The sequence below is a fragment of the Hesperophylax consimilis genome, chromosome 11 (assembly GCF_061612785.1).
Source record: "Hesperophylax consimilis isolate HC1 chromosome 11, BYU_Hcon_1.0, whole genome shotgun sequence".
Taxonomy (NCBI): domain Eukaryota; kingdom Metazoa; phylum Arthropoda; class Insecta; order Trichoptera; family Limnephilidae; genus Hesperophylax; species Hesperophylax consimilis.
The window spans coordinates 22,532,580-22,550,110 of record NC_142846.1 but is presented as its reverse complement, the minus strand read 5'-3'; the positions used below and the strand labels follow the sequence as shown (position 1 = coordinate 22,550,110).

At 34.1% G+C, this 17,531-nt stretch overlaps 1 non-coding gene across 1 annotated transcript; it reads right to left on the bottom strand.

The window, feature by feature from the left end:
* Positions 1-14,272: 14,272 nt before the first annotated feature.
* TRNAI-AAU (transfer RNA isoleucine (anticodon AAU)) lies at positions 14,273-14,346 on the bottom strand. The gene has a single exon. It is a non-coding gene; the product is annotated as a tRNA-Ile (tRNA).
* Between the last annotated feature and the right edge of the window lie 3,185 nt (positions 14,347-17,531).

Here is a 17,531-nt window from a genome sequence, read left to right as displayed (position 1 = left end):
TGATTTGCATACCATTGATCTTGTAAATATATTTTATTACCAAAGAGGTAGTTTTACGGGGTGGTGTGATATCACAAAAGGTGTTAAACAAGGCTGCGTAATGTCACCGTGGTTATTCAATCTATACATGGATAATTAATTGTATGCAAGAATTGCAAGAGGAGGGATTGGGTGCAAATTTGAGTAATCTGAAAGTATATTTAATTGTAAATTTAATTTAAGTATATAGAATTGCCTGTTGTATGCTGATGATGCGGTGCTGATTGCTAACAGGTAAGGAAGACCTAGAGTCTCTCGTGTCTAGGATGAACGAAGTATGTATGAAGAATGAGTTAATAATGAATGAAGTAAGTCTAAAGTGGTGAAAGAGAGAATACAAAAACAGAGTGCGGTATAGTTGTGAATGATGAATACTTGGAGCAGATGGATGAGTTTCTGTATTTAGGATGTATGTTTACGAGAAATGGGAAGGCTGACAGAGATATTGAAAAAAGGGTAAATGCAGGAAACTTCATCAATGGAGGACTGAACGCAGTTGGCGCTAACGAAAAATTGTCCAAAGAAGTGAAGTTGGCAGTCCACAATGGAGTGCTGGTACCTACCCTGATGTACGGAAGTGAGGCATGGAACTGGCAGAGATTGGATGAAAGTAGACTGAATGCTGTAGAAATGAGATCCCTGAGGCGTATGTGTGGTTAAACCATGAAAAGATGAAAGTAGATTGAATGCTGTTGAAATGAGATAACATTAAACCCAAAAATGATTGTGATGAAACAATAACACGATATATGTTAAAAGATAGAACTGAGGATTCTGTGTCAAATGATTTTGTGAATTACTTCTCGGATAGCATCAGCAACATGTTACATAAATGCAATCACAAAGCTACTAATATTGTACTGGAAGAACTGCCTCACAGTTTATTTATACCAAGAGCTACTTAATACTATAACTGATATTGAAAAAAATGTTAAAAAATGAAAAACTCTAAAAGCGCAGGTATTGAAAATATAAGAATGTTTGATTTAAAAAGAAATATAAAAACTCTTGGGCCAATAATTACTCATTTAATCAATACGATAATAAAGCAAGCAAAAATTCCACAAGAATTTAAATGTAGCATTACTAGACCAATATTTAAAGGTGGAAACACATTGAACTTGGAAATTATAGGCCTATTAGGCCTATTTTTTCATACATATGAAAAATTGAATGAAAAAATTGTTGATTCTGTAGATATAAGATGTAAATTATAACTTATAAAAATGTATATGTAACTAAACTTTAAGCACCTGTTGACAAGACAATTCAATTGGATTAGCAGGACTTGTTTGTTGATATGTATTAACTATTTATTCAATAATAAAAAATAAAAAAAATTAAAAAAAGATCCCTGAGGCGTATGTGTGGTAAAACTATGTATGATCGTGTGAGAAATGTGGAGATCCGCAAAGAGTGCAAGGCTGATGTAAGCGTAATGAGTAAGATTAAGAAAGTTTGGGCATGCAGAGCGAATGAGCGAAGAAAGGAGTGTAAGGAGGATATATGATGCAAATGCGAATGGTAGCAGAAGTTGGGGACGCCTGAGGAAGACATGGCACGATCAAGTGAGTCGAGCCATGTCAAGAGTAGGAATAATAGAAGAGTATGTATGATACGATGTATGAATGTGAATGAAGCAAGAAGTGTGTGCCAAGACCGAGTTGTTTGTCGGTCCGTCCTCTTTGCCTACCCCTGCGGGAAACAGCGTCATGGTTAGTTAGTTAGTTTTTTTCTCCATAAATCACCAAATCTGCGAAGAAATGCTTAGTATTTTTAGCTTAGTTGTAAGTTATTTCAAACCCTTAAGTGACATGATGTGACATTTCACAAAGATAATACCAAAAAAATAGCCAATTATTATTGTTAAAACATTAAATCCAATATATTTTACTAAAAACCTACTGCAATAACTTCACCATCCTACCATAGATGATTTGCATCATGTACTAAATGAGTTAGTAAGTCAGTAACTTATCGCCTGATACCAAATTAGTATCGGAATCATTCCCGCCATAAATCAGGGGCGACTAATGGCGTTCCGCGTGGCTAGAAAGCCCCGGGCTCGGCGGGTAATGTAAACTGGGAGCTGCGGCCCGGCCTGATGACTTGACGAGAGGGCGCCTCAATGGGCTCTTATGCTGGATGTAATCTAGATATTCATAAATCTGTTGATGGAATGGTGTTACAACACCATTGTCAGAACGGTGTTGCAATAGGTGTCATAAATGTATTGAACATACTTTATATTACATCAAAATTTAGGTATTGAAAGCTCGGTCCATAAATGTTTTCATGTTGTATCAACAGACTTTAAACAACGAATATATTTTAAGTAAAAAATGTACTTAGATGTACTGATCACACTGCCATATTTCTCAAGGATTACTCTCTCTGTCTCGTCTTTACGGTGCGGCTAGAACGGGACGAAGTATGTATCACGTGATGCGTGAGGTTGTACCCAGTGGCGACGTGTGATAGATAACATATTTTTTGTTAATAACCAAGAAAAAAAAATCGTAGATCAGCAAGACAGTTTAGCTAATCACTGATGAGCATTTTCAGGTAGTGTTTTTCTAATATAAATGATTTTGCCGTGTTTAGTCATCTGCCAGATACTTAACAACATCTATATTATGCTCCTTCTCCGTCTCCATATGAATTCACTAATGTGGGCTATCATAGATCGACTGGCTTCGGACAATGCGCATATTGGGTGGTGTCACATAAAAATAAAAATAAAACTGAAAATGTCAGTAAATAAAGTAAATATTTCTTACAAACCGGCAAAATTATGGTAATACTTTTCAACGGTCCCGAAGAACAATGTCGGATGTGCAAGTTTTTTAGCATTGAGGTAGAGCTGTTTAAAGTTTCTGTATCGTTACGACGTTTGTCATTTTTCTGGCTACGCCACTTTGTTCTGCTCCCACCAACCATAGATCAGGAATTCAAACTCCACGTTTTTTTTTATTTTTTTTTTTATGGTGAATACCTCACAAGAGTCCCAACTGCTCCCGTCTGGAGCCAGTGAGACTATGGCATCCCCAATTGGGGGATGTTGTGAGGCTGAAGGTAAGTGGGGAAGGGAAAGAGGAAGGTGAGGAAGTACCTGGCTATTCAGATCTAGTCACTAAACACGGCTAAAGCCATTTGGAGCAACGTTTCAATTCTGAATGGTGGTCTTACACCAGGGCGATACTGGTAGTATCTTCCACTCTGGAACGTGCCGCAAATATACTATATATTATTTTAATTAATTAATTGTGAAATAACACAAATTAATCAAATAAAATTTATTTGCGCACGCCGGGTTCGAACCCGCGACCTTCGGAATGAAAATTTAATTTTATACATGGAACGGCACGCACCTAGCGAAAATAACGTTGAGTAAAAATTCAACCGTCATCAACTGAAGATCGAAGAGTTATTTACCGGAAAGAAAACCGCCGTTAAATATCATTATTCGTAGTACATGCTCGCCGATTGTGTGCATTAGATCATGTGAAAAAAGTGACTTGTGATTCAAGTGCGAGCCCCGCTGGACTTCAAACCAAAAGAATCACCAAACCTAGAAGTGCAGAAATCTGGCGATTACTTTGTGTGTTGGTTGGGGCAGCGCAATTTCCTGTCGAATTCCCAAGTCTCACTGGAACAGAGAGATATAACGCCTATAACGCCCTTAGTCCAAATTACGGTGACGTAATTACAGCGTCATTGCACAGTTTCATTTCTGAATTTTCAATTTTTTTGAGATCAAGAAATATAATATCAAGATAAATTTTGAGATCAAGAAATATGGTTTAGTATTTTGTATTAACTCCTATTTATTTAATTGGAGAAATATATTATCAAAAACATTAAAAATACAGAAATGAAACTCTAAACAATTCCACTGCAAAACTACAAATATGCACATCGGACATTGTTCTTCGGGACCGTCGTTTTGATTTATGCGTTTTGCATATAATCGGCACCACATTTTGAATATTAAATTAAATTATCACGCAATGTTGAGGGTCTAGGACGGTTCTGTTATTATGTCTGGTATCTAATGTTTAATGTATTCGGAAGGGAAGGTCGATTTAAATGGACAAACTTTAATTGAACTTTCACATTTTGTGAATGATTTATATGTTATGTTTGAATTTAACTACCATTTAATATAGGTCAAACTTAACGGCTTTAAATTCTATGTCCTCTTTTATAAACGATCAAGTGATTTTAAAAGCTTTTATAATACTTAGAATAAATTTGCAAAAAATTAGGTACACTTATATTTTTATTTTAGTTTCGTATCATCTGTTATCATTAGTATATAGATGTTTGACCTCGTAATTTCATACATAAAAAAAACTGTGCAAATTTCAAAACCACCCGCCTCACAAAGCTGCCCAATCGGGTGGCGATATAGTTCCGCTGTGATTTCAAATGTTTAATATGCGAAAAGCTTTAGAATAAAAAAAACATATTTCAACGTAAAATAATATTCATTACCCGATTTTATAAGCAAAATATAATATGATGGAGTCAGGGTTTTAATCAAGAACTCTCCGCTTTATGGGAACAACTACTCAATGAAATGAGTTTACACGCCCATATTTATTTGTCATCAAAATTTTAATACCTTTTAATAAACTTATTAATAACCCGGTCTTCATTATAAACATTTTTATTGGCTCAATGGCCGTCTATGCAAGCCGATGTGAATTAAAAAAAATCATTTAAACATTCTAATTTAATGTCCTTTCAATTATTGGTCATAAACGACACTAGATTAAAAGTAGCTCCCGTGGGATTAAGATCACCATTATTTTCATAGGCACTAAAAATGTTCTGGCTCACATTTTTATGAACCCAGCACAATATACTGTGGGAGTTGCACATGTTCTTACGAGGTTTATTAAACCAGATCATAAAAAAACTTGTACCAATAATCCAATAAATCATTTGAGCATATTTGAAATGAAATACATAAGAGTTCATTGTCACATTGTTTTAAGTCAACCATTCGCATTCGGTGAATTAACGGTATGATTTTAGGGCAACTTGTGGATTATCTGAAAAGTTTTTACGATAAAAATATTTTTGCTTACTTATTCGTACAATTAATATTACAATGGCACAATAGAATAGTAAGATGCAGTAGTTAACTTGGGGCAGTTAACTCTAATATGGTTTCAGAATATACAAAGTTTCATATTGTGTTACCCAGCTAGGAATGTTTGTTGTTCTACTTTTTCAAGAGCCTCAAATATAATTTGAGAAGACCCCACCTCCACTCCTTCACATCACAGAATTCATAAGTGGATGCCATAGATCCACTGATTCGGGGCAGTGGACTGGTAAAAAATATCTACATTAATAATATTTTGCATACTCACTTTCAAGAAAATATTGCAGGAGGAAAGTAAAGCGTGTAACCACACAGACACATTGATGCATCGGTAATATTCAATTGTACATTGTTATGAAAGATAATGCCCGCAAAATTTGATGTTGGCGATAATGTCAATTGATCAATGCATGGAAAATGGGCTAGCCGCCATACAATCGCCTTGCGACCAAACTTTTCCTTTCACAGCCACTAATAAATCAATAGTAAAAATTTGTCTTGGATTCCGAACCTCGCATGTATTTTACACTCCTCTCATAATTGGTTCATTCCTACAGATGCATTGATAATTTTGCACCAAAAACTGTAAATTGGCCAATATAGTCCATTATTCGGTATAATTCAACGACAATCAAAACGCAGCTACCGCACGGAGAGCGCTCGTTGCACCGTGCGGGCATAGCAGAGGCACCGCGGGCTACGGCGTGCGGCCATCCACAATCCACAGCATCAGCAGAGAGAAGGTAATGCTATGTGGCTGCCCGCCTCTGGGCCCAGCGGTAACCTAATTGGGCGTATTATAGCGCCGGAGATCGCTAATGGCCGCTAAATTGGGGCGAGTTTTTCGGCGCTAAGGCCCCCGAAGAAGCGTGCCAAATGATCCAGATTACCCCGCGCCAACTCGGACAGTGCGGGTGCACCGCAGGTTGTTTAATTTGTCGAATTTTTATGAACATATTTAAAGTAAGCTAAATTGAATGCTTAAAAGTGTTAGATGTTGGTAAAGCATACACTTTTCACATTGGGAGTATATTTTGGTAAATAAGGGGTAGTCTCACAGACATAATTTAGTAACATATTACATACACATACCCTATGAAAATGTATAAAATATCCTCAAATACTGTCGAAGTCGTAAACAATTATGCCCAAATAGACAATATAATGACACTATGTCACCTTTAACAAAGTTAATGAATCTTCACTACCCATATTAATAAATCCTTTGAAAATATTTTATACGTCGATGTGATTTATACAGACTTCGAGAAAGCATTTGAGAAAGCAAAGTTGAATATTTAGAAAAAAATCAGTGACTTTGGATTCTCTGAGAATTTTTCGATTTCGTAGATACTTACACAATTGTTCAAGTTTAAGTTGGGTTATATCAATCAGAATAACAGAAGAGTATGTATGAATGTGAATGAAGCAAGGAGAGTATTACTAAATAGAGGATGGCGGTCTCTACTTTCTGCAGACCCTCCCGTGTAAATATTGTGATGGTTAGTTAATTTATTGTTTCTTTATATTGTATCTTTCTTTACGTTAGAATTTTTAACCTCACTAGGACAAGCCTGTGTTATTGTCGTCACCACCCTTCTCACGAATACAAAACAAACTACGGGATTCCCCAGGGATCGATCCAAGAACCCCTTCTCTTTCTTTTATTCAACGACATTGGCAAGACTTTTAACCGCTCCTAATATCTTCTCTTCGCTGATGATACCAAACTTTTCCAAGTCATTAAAAGTCACATAGATTCCATTCTTCTGCAGATTGATCTTGATTCTCTTGTCAAATGGTTGGAACTGAACAACCTAACCTTCCCCTACCGCATTAATAAATTTACATTAATTGATTTTAGAAGAATATCTCTCTTTTAAATCCCATTTTCGTAAGATTTGAAAGATATCTGACATTGTCTCCCGCGCCAACATAATGCTTGGATTTGTTCTTCATAATGCGAGATAATTTACTGATGGAATCACAAAACGGTGAACAAAAGAATATCATACATATCACTCATACCATATGAAGCATTTTTTCGCAGTATCTTCGGATACCATATCCTACAAATAGAAAAAGTACAAAAGTATTTATGTGTTACATGTATATGAGAGAATATACATACTATCCATTCATGTATGAATCCTTGATCATAACATCACTACTCGATTTCGACACCTTAGAAGCCCGCCGAAAAATATTATTGGGTAAAAAGTTTTTAAAGTTCATTTCTGGAAGTACACTTAATCTACCTATGTTGAAAGAGGTTAATTTATGCTCCGAAAGTGGGGACTTAATAATTCGCGTCAAACAGAGCGACTTAACCGCAATTGTGACTTGACCATTCAACTCACTTACAGACAGTTTAGCAACTATCTTTGACGCATGTCACAAAGTAGTAAAACTGCCCCCATGACCGTTTTATACTTACATGTCCATCGAATTTTTATAGTTTTAGAGTGAACATAACTAAATAAATATTTTTGCTAAATTTGTTTGTGAAATTTTCATAAATACTGCCCAAAAAACGGAAAATTATCGAATTGGACAAAGTTCAGATGCTACAAGTTCTAAATGGAAAAAAAATCTTATCGGACTAATCTAATATATTTTCCAAATGGATATATTATTTACAAAAATATGTACAAAATCCAAATGGAAAAATGTCCAAATAGTCTAACATTTTAATTTAATAAAAACAACTCTTCACGGTATGGAAAATAAATTTTTAAACCTTTAATAAAACTTACCGCACACGTTGGATGTTTTTCAATAAAACGCGATAAGATCCACGGATGAGCGGCGAAAATTGAAATACAGCAAGTTATCCTACAACCCTCGGGCTTTTGTCCTCCCTTATCTAACAGCCATCTTAAGTGCAATATTAAACATGAATTTAGATTAAAAATGCATTTGCAAATGGTGCAAGCCATGCCCCGGATTGTTATGGAGATATACCACTTTGGATTCTTGTAACGGCGCCGACAGAAAGGTGGCTTTTCTTTACATTACATATTAGTATGCGCCATTTAAACTTCACGCCTCAATCTTATCGGAAAAGGAAGTGGTACTGTAGGAAAAAAAAATAACTGAACATTTTATTACGCGGTAGAGCAAGGTTGGACAAACAGTTATTTTAATGGAGGATCGTATGCGAATGTGTCGCAAAATTTATAAATAAACAATTTAAAACTAAGCTAAAATTATAAACTTTGTATAAAAAGTTTACAATTATTTTTACCAGAGGAATGTATTAAAAACCAAAAATTTCTTCATTAGGATTTTTTGTATCTTTGTATTCAGATGAGGAAAATTTTGGTTATGAAACATATTTACAATTTTAATTAAATAGGAATTTAAAAAAAGTTTTATTTTTTTAATTTATTTTATACTGGACTGGCAGGGAAAGGATGAGAGTAGACTGAATGCTGTGGACATGGGATCTCTGACGCGTACGTGTGATAGAGCTTTGTATGTTAAAAATGAGATCCGGAAATAATATAAGGCTGATGTATACGTAATTATTAAGCTTAAGAAAGGGACACTTAGAAAAATATATGACGCGAAAGTTAAGGAAGACATGGTATGGTCAAATAAAAAGCTTGTCGTGCTATGTCAAGCATACGAATCACGAAACGTCTAAAGGAATTCATCTATTTTTATAAGATGTACTTAAAAATATGTTTTATTTTTTGGTTTGACTTAGTCAAGCACTTCGTACAATCACTACCACTGACAGTTGATATTTTTTCCCCAATTTTAGACAATTTTAAAAGATCACGATCACGACCCGACAAGAACCCAACATGTTGAACCGCTAACCAGATTATTGAAGTGAAACTTCTTTACGCGCGTCATAATTTTCGAAGACCGGAGTAAAACCGACTCATGATCGTCACGAAAAACCGTGATCATTTCGCTTTAGGAGCCTAGCTAATATTATATACCTAGTTTAGGTCACACTCCAAACTCAGCCTCGCGGTCTAGAGGCAGAGCGCCCGACTGTCGTCGTGAAGAACCGAGGTTCGATCCCCGCTTTAATTAATTTTTTTTTCTTTTTGAGATTTTTTTAATACGAGGAAAAGTGATAAAATGCTCTCGTGCTGTGACTTTGTAAGGCATACATGTAAGAAGATATCTACATGATTTGTAATAATGTAGTAAAAATTATATAAATTTGTTAATTTTAACCGAGAGTCTCCCGAAATGTCTAAATCCATTTAGTGAGACTCTAGACCGGCAGGTGTTCACTCGAGTAATTGGCTAGAAGTAACGGTCGGTACCTATATGATATTTTGGTCGAAATATAGCTTACAAATCGAGCCGGTAGAGTCGCTCGGTATTTTGATTAATTATTTTTATTTTGAATCATTAAAATTAGTAATCAAGGCCGATAACGCGACTAATTACCCTCGCAGACGTGCGTGAAAAGTTTTTTTGAGTAAAAAACACAGCCGTAAGTGAGTTTTTCAAAATCAGACTCCATACGGGTATGAGACTGTTAAAACATGATAGATCTTTTCCAAAACGGACAAATATACGGAACTATTTTGAAAAACGACAGATATGACTTCACACTGCCGATATATCTTCGATTCGACCCTATATAAAGCGAACGAGACGTTATGTGATATTATTCATTTGCCGTGTTTGAAAACGAAAATTTGCGCGGGACAAGTCAATTGAGGAGTACACGTTATATACGCGGTTCTCGTCGCGCGAGATACCTCTCCTCGTGGTCTAGAGGCAGAGCGTTCGACACTCGTTATGCAGGACCCGGGTTCCAATCCCATATTTTTATAACTTTTAATTTTGTTTTATCACATGCTACTTATAAATTTGTCAATTTTAGGAATCTAGTTAAACGTTCATTTGTTAACAACACGCCTATAAATAAATTTATGCTTTTTAAAACTATAATGTACAGCATTCTGAATAATAATAATATGAAATGAAAAGAGAGAGAGAAGAATACTAAAAGATTCACTTCCGTCGTGCGTAGGCTTGCCACACACTGTATTTTTTATTATTATAATTGCCCGACAAAGAGAATAACAATAATTCGGTCGGTGGTTTTGTCAACGAAATGACCTGAAAAGTAATAGATGTAGTCAATAATAATAAACGGATCGTTTTTTTGTCATTTTAGTGAAAAACACCCAAAGGGCGCTAAAATCTCATTTATAATAAAATATAAATAGTTTTTCACTTTTTGCTGGAAAATCAAAAGAAAAACATGATATTAATCTGCCCAACATGAAAAAAGTTACGATCACAATTTCCGAAAATAAATCTCACAAATTAAGCTTCTTTAATACCAGATTATTAAGAACCAAGATTGGAAATAAAATGTTATTTTGAATGACTAACTAATGTTAATAAGACGAGTTTTCCATGCATAGCACAAAGGATAGCAAATAATAGCCATTCAAATTGAAGAAAATCTCCCGAAAAAGAATAAACGCCGCCGACAGCTAGTATGTACTAGTACATATTGAATTATTTGTCAGGTTTGGAATACACCGACGTAGCTTAATGGTTAGAGCAGCTGACCGGCAGTCAGAATGCTGCAGGTTCAATTCCCGTCGGCGGCATGTATTTTTCTCGGAACTTTTTTCAATTCAATTAGGTGTTTCAGGTGAATAATTATTGCTTATAATAATTTTAATAAAATGTCCTTGTTTTTTGATAATTTAAGAAAGTCTCGAAAGCAATGCGAAATTTATTGATTGGTGTGCGCTTCGGCAAATTTTCTTTGTAATCGTTGCGGCGAATTATTAGCAAAATTGAAAATGGTTCGGCTCACGTCGAGTTAATTGCTCCCCCAGGGGCTTGTTACGGACTTCTGAGTACATTGTTTTGAAGTTTATTGCTGGGGTGACTATATTTGCGAGGATTTGATATATTATGTTCAAAGGCATGTTTTATTCAAGTCCTTTGCATCCTGCAATCCGTCATGCTGACATGACAAACGTGGTAGAAAATGGAAATAGTGGTCGTTAGATATTTTTCTCGAGTTTCTTCCGAATTCTCGTACACACCTTCACATCAAATTGTAGTTTTCAACTAATGGCTTTTTGATCAGTAGACTAACATTTAAAAACAAAATTTTATCTGAAATCTTCTAAGATTTGATACTTAGACACCTACCTATTTTTTAAAGACGAATTCTGTGTTACGTATAACCTGACAATATTTTTAAATCTCCAACTACCACCGCAGTAAGCTAAAAATATAGCTTGTGTTGTGATGAAGAACTTATTCAGCCAATGAATTGATGCGATACCCAAATGGGATGTCAACTCAGCTACCGACCGGTCAATTAATTATAAACCATGATATAATTATGTATCATTTTTTGAAAATTTTTGATAGAAATTATCCAATTTTCCAAAGAAACGTTTCCATCTCGATGACAATGATTTTTCAACCTTTCTTCAGTAAGGTAGGTACGATAATATTAAAAAAAAAATGCCCATAAGAAAGCCCTAATAAGCACAGCGATTTCACATTTGAAAAAATAATCTTTACTGAACCATTAAACCGGCTCCCATTGAAACGGAAATGAGCGTAAGAAAAAAATTACAGACATACAAAATACAAAACGGTCTAGTTAAAACCGGACATCGATACGCTCAGTATTTTAGAATACAAGCATTAATAATATATTGAAGAAACACATAGTAATGCACACTTATAATAATAATTAATCATACATTTCAATTTGAGATTCACCTTCAGAAGTACCACCAAACTAGCGCTACTAGTACTCATTAAACTAATGCTAAGCCACGACTCGGAAAGATGGAAGAAAAGAGAATAGTATTAGATGTTTAATTATTGAAGACAATAAATGAAAATTTGAAACAGAAACATTAGAAAAGGATACGGTCGCGTATAGGACTTGAAACCAGGACCCTCGCCCGCGCCCGATTCTTCTGTTTGAAATTTTCGTTTAAGAATTGCTAATATTGTCTTCAATAATTAAATATTACAATTTGAGGTTTCACTCATTACTCATTAGGTTATTCCAAAAATAAATATTAGATGTTTTTGATAGAAGGATCCCAAGAATCTGGTGAACAGGTACAACCACGATCTAAACCAATTATTGAAGAGCAGCCAATAAAAAAATATTCAGAACTGTGAAAAAATGGCAATTAACCGAAGACCATATTAACCATCTTTCTTATAGAAGCTTGTTATATGAAAGAGTTCCGAGAACCCCAGACAACTGGGTGGTGTGGAGTGTGGAGGCGAATAACTCAACTCTAAGCTCTAAGTATAGGAACGGCGTGGAGATTACTGACAATAAAGATACTTCTTTATGTTATGCCAGGATCTAAAGGAGTGCTATACATGATGGCTGAACATTGTGGAAACACAGCTTCCTTGGACATAAGGAGCACGAAGACAACAGGAGACCAGGAAGTCGGGTCTTCAAGAGTCGTAGTGTTGGTTATGGTAAAGATTTTATTTTATCCTCATTGAAAAGAAAACTTGTTCGCTAGATTGACTGAGCCAGTAAGAAGGAATACTAAATGCTAATATTTTAATAGTTTCCAATGGGTCGAATCCGTAGTCACCCTTGTGAAAACGTTCACTTTGGGACAGGAGATTGGAGGCAAATTGATTGCGGAATGCTGAAAGAGATGCATTGATAATGTCGGAAGTTCTGGAATGCTTTTTGCTCTGCCTCACTTAACTCTCCGGGTTAGGGGAGGGGATCATACGAGTTACTTACTCACTGTACAAGATTATTAAAACTGGAGCAATTTTCATACGAAACGAAGTATCTTCACTGCAGAAGAAACACATTTAAAGACCAAATGTTCTAATTTCAATAAAGGAAGGAAAATCAACTAGCTCTGAATGTTTGGCCGAAACGACGCACAAAAATAACCGCTATTTCAGGGTCAGTCAATTTTAGCTGTGTGACACTATATTCTTCTGTATTAATAACAAGTTTAAAATATTATTATATCAATCAGATGCAAAATGCAGACATTACGTTAATTTTACATTTTTTTAAATTGAAATATCAAAATATAGTAAGTTAATATTATCCTATTGGATTACAATATGGACTATCTTAAGGTATAGTATAGTTGTAATACCAACAAAACTAGGACACATTTATTTTGATAAACTTAAAAAATTACCCTTTTTCAGAAAAAATCTTAAATGCAGATCAACTTCATAACACATTTTCTCATTGATTTGTGTTTGTAGTGAATTCACACACTGACTTGTTGGTGGGTACGACTAACTAACTAACTAACTAACCATCATGCCGTTTCTCCGCAGGGGTAGACAGAGAGGACGAATTGCTAAACAACTCGGTTTTACATATTAAAATATACACAATAAAGTGGTACTAAAAAGTTATTTTATTCTACTTATTGTAATTATGTATATCCACAAAGTAATTGCTACATGTGAATATTTAAAATATAATTTATAGTATTAATATTGTTGGCAAATCTAATCAAGATCTTGAAGTTGAAATACATGACCGTTCATGTATTGATGATATATACTGTCAATGTCCTTGCCTAGATCGAAAGGACCACGTTAAATAACTTTGTCTTACGTTTGATGCCCATCGGTAATGGAAAATGGAATACGCTGGGCACTTTTTTTAATGATCACGGAAAAACTTAAAAACACATAATTTTCATTAAAAATGTTATAATTATAGTATAGTTATAAATGTAAAAAAATCTATAATTTCTTTATATGTAGAAAACCATACAAGCATTCCTTTCTTAATCTTACTAATTACGCTTACATCAGCTTTGCATTCTTTGCGAATCTCTACATTTTGCACACATTCATAAATGGTTTTACCACACATACGCCTCAGAGATATCATTTCTATGGTACTCAGTCTTCTTTCGTATTTTTGCCAGTTCCATGCCTAACTTCCAGGCTTGCAGTATCAGCACTACATTTTGAGCTACTATCTTCAATAACCGCTGTGATCATTGTCAAATGCCATCGATAAATTTTATTTTTGAAATATTATACGGAAAAAAAACAAGAGTGTATAAAATAGTGTAACTTAAAAAATACCTTGTACAGCTAAAATACGATTTATTAAAAAAAAATTGGCCCATGAGGGGATCGAACCCGCGACCTTCGCGTTATTAGCACGACGCTCTAACCAACTGAGCTAATGGGCCAGATACTCAGATTGACAATATCACATGTCATATACATTTTATCTATTTTGTGGTGAAAACGATAACACAATGTTGATAAGAAAATAATTTAACATATAGTAGTTATAATGAAAACATTGATGATTTATGATCATTGTACTGATTATTCAGTATTACATATATTTTGCTGCATTTTTTCAGTTCATTGCCGATAAATAAACGTTTATTGAAATTTTATTTTTGCATTTTTACGATATAAAAAACAACAATTTTAGTGGATATGTACCATTATTAATTTTCTGTATAATTTTATTGTATAGTTTACATTACCTACGTGAATAATTCTACAATGTGAACATTTTTAGATACCTGGTTGAAAAGACGACGGTTAGATAATTTATAAAGAAATAAAAAAAAATATTAAGTTTGTTTTAAGTTAAATTGAAATGCACGACAGTACAATAATAAGCAATGCATAAAGAATAAGGTCTTCAATTTCTGATGTTTTCTCACTAGCCATTTGGTGATGCTTTTGTCAAAGGAATTCACGTTAGTTATTGCCATGGTCTGTAGTGGCAGTATGTTATTTGTTAGCATTTGAATAGAAGCCCATAACTCTCCCATATTTAGTTTAAGTAATCAGTTTAAAATAAATTATACAATTTAAAAAAATATTTATTGTTAGATATCATTAAAAATACTGTTCTTCTGTTTCTTTTCTCATCACGGTAAATTTATTTTTAAAGAAATAAACCTTTATTTATTTATTTATTGGACAATTTGTATAACGCTGCTTTTGTGAGATATCACCTCAGGGGCGCTTTACAGTTGATGCAGGTATTACAAAAAAAAATATATATTACAAGAGTAAATTTAAATTAAGTTAAATAAAACGAAGTACAGGAACAGGTGATGAAGTACAGAAACAGGTGACACGAAGATGGAAACTCTGCAGCAAGAATCCTAGGTGGTGAGGAAACTGGACCAGCTGCTGCAGCAAGAGAGTCTACCGCGTCCACCAACAGTGCCAGCACGAGGTTCGTCATCCGCCCTCTCATAGATAGATATTATTAGTAACATATTAATAAAAATAGATAATGTAATGTCCTCCAAGCTAGGAGTTTCTGTATTGTGGAGGACATTTTTAAAGGGTATATCACTTAGGATGGGTTGTTTCATAGAATTTGAACAATTCATCAAATATTAACGTTAATTTTTTGGTTCCGTGAAAGTCCTATTGTAGTTCTGTTATTATTATTATTTTTTTATTTTATTTATTCTTTAATATATTTGTTATACAATGGTATAGTATATTGTCCTCCACGCTAGGAGTTCACCTGTGTTGTGGAGGACTTTTTCAATTGTAAAGTTATATAATTCTAAAACAATACAGTGGAGTTGGTTACACAGAGAAACATTAAAAATTAAAATATAAAATCGATTTTTCCATAGTTATAACAGTAGTTTTTCCATAGTTATTCCAAAAAAAGTGAAATATAAAAAATTAAATATTAAAAGGATTGAAGCCAGTTCCGTATGTGTTTTTTGTATTCTGTAAGATTAGATGTTTTATATTGTGTTGGAAGTGAATTGTATAGTTTTATAGCCTGGAATCTGTAGTGTTTTTGTCCAAAGGATGTGTTGGTTTTTGGTATTAGTAGTTGATGTGCATGTCTTGTTCTGGTATTGCGAGAAGTTTGTGAAGTTTTAAATGTGTTTAGGTTCTTGTAAAGGAAAGTAAGTATTTGTTTTGAATATAATTTTTGAATCTTCAACACTGGGAATTTTTTAAATATGGTTGAAGTGGGTGTTAGAGTATTACTTTTATTAAGGGTTTCTGAGCTTTATACAGTGTGTACTTTATTATATCACTATAGGCCAGATACTTGACATAACTGAAATAATAACAGAACTTGAATAGAACTTTCACAGAACTTGAAAATTAACTTTAACATTTGAAGAATTGTTCAAATTCTCTGAAACCAGCAGTCCTGGGGATAAGTAGTGGGGATAGTACGGGTTAAACATATTTTGAAAAATTGGTCAAATTTAAAAGTTGATTTTCAAGTTCTGTGAAGGTTATACTGTTATTATATAATTATTGGCCACATTTCACAAAACTGTTAAAATTCTGTGAAACATGTCATTTATTATGTCCTTATATATTTATTACTATTTTATGAATATAATGCGACCGGTTTCGGATAAACTTTCACCGGGAGTTTTATCTTCTTCCACACTCTGCACTTATCCCCAGCCACGCCCCCACTCCCACTTCAACACTTAGTAATATGTTATGTTCACCCTTTGTTTTGTAATGTCAAGTTAACATATTTTACCCTGAAGAAGGAACGCTTGTTCCGATACCGGTCGGGTCTCACAAAATTACATCGATAATACATAGTATTCTAATGCAACATAAAATACCATTTAGGTCTCATGTCATATCGAAAAAAATATTTGGACCCAACCGATTTCGATCTGTGACAAAAAACATCAGTCCCAGCCATTGATGTAGTCATATGAACGGAGCCGAATATCTAAGATGATTAATATAAAATATATATTTTTTTATCAAATGGCGGAAATAATAACTTTAGTAATTACCTTTTCTTTGATTGAATTACAGAATTCCGTAGCCAGTTCCGTAGAAACCTAAATCTCCCAAAAAGGTCTCCAAGTACAGCACAGCTCTATCTAGCGTCCCATCTATAGCGCCGAAAATATCGTGACAATCCGCTATTATTCCTTATTACAAATACGACTCGGATTGGATAGGGGTAGTGTTATGATAACGTTATGGTGAATCAATTAACCGCCGTATCAGTTGCGTTACTTTACCGGTCTTTTGTTATTTTAGGGGTGTCAAAATTATTTGGAATAAAGAAAATACGTAATCATTAAAAAAAGTTTATTTTGTTATTTATATTACAAACCGCTTAGGGTTTAGTGTTATCTTATTGAAAACACATAAATTTACTTTCAAGTACTTCATACTTTGATTTAGTTATATTACAACTTGCATTTTAGTAAAATGTGTAGGGAGTTAATTCGCATTTTAATTAATTAAATAGTAAATTTATACATTTTAATGTACCTACTACGATCCATGCATTCTAAGTACTTACTGCTATTTAACAATATAATATTAACAAATTTATTCTCATTATACACAGTGTTCGGAAACTCGTGAAATAGGAAACTGG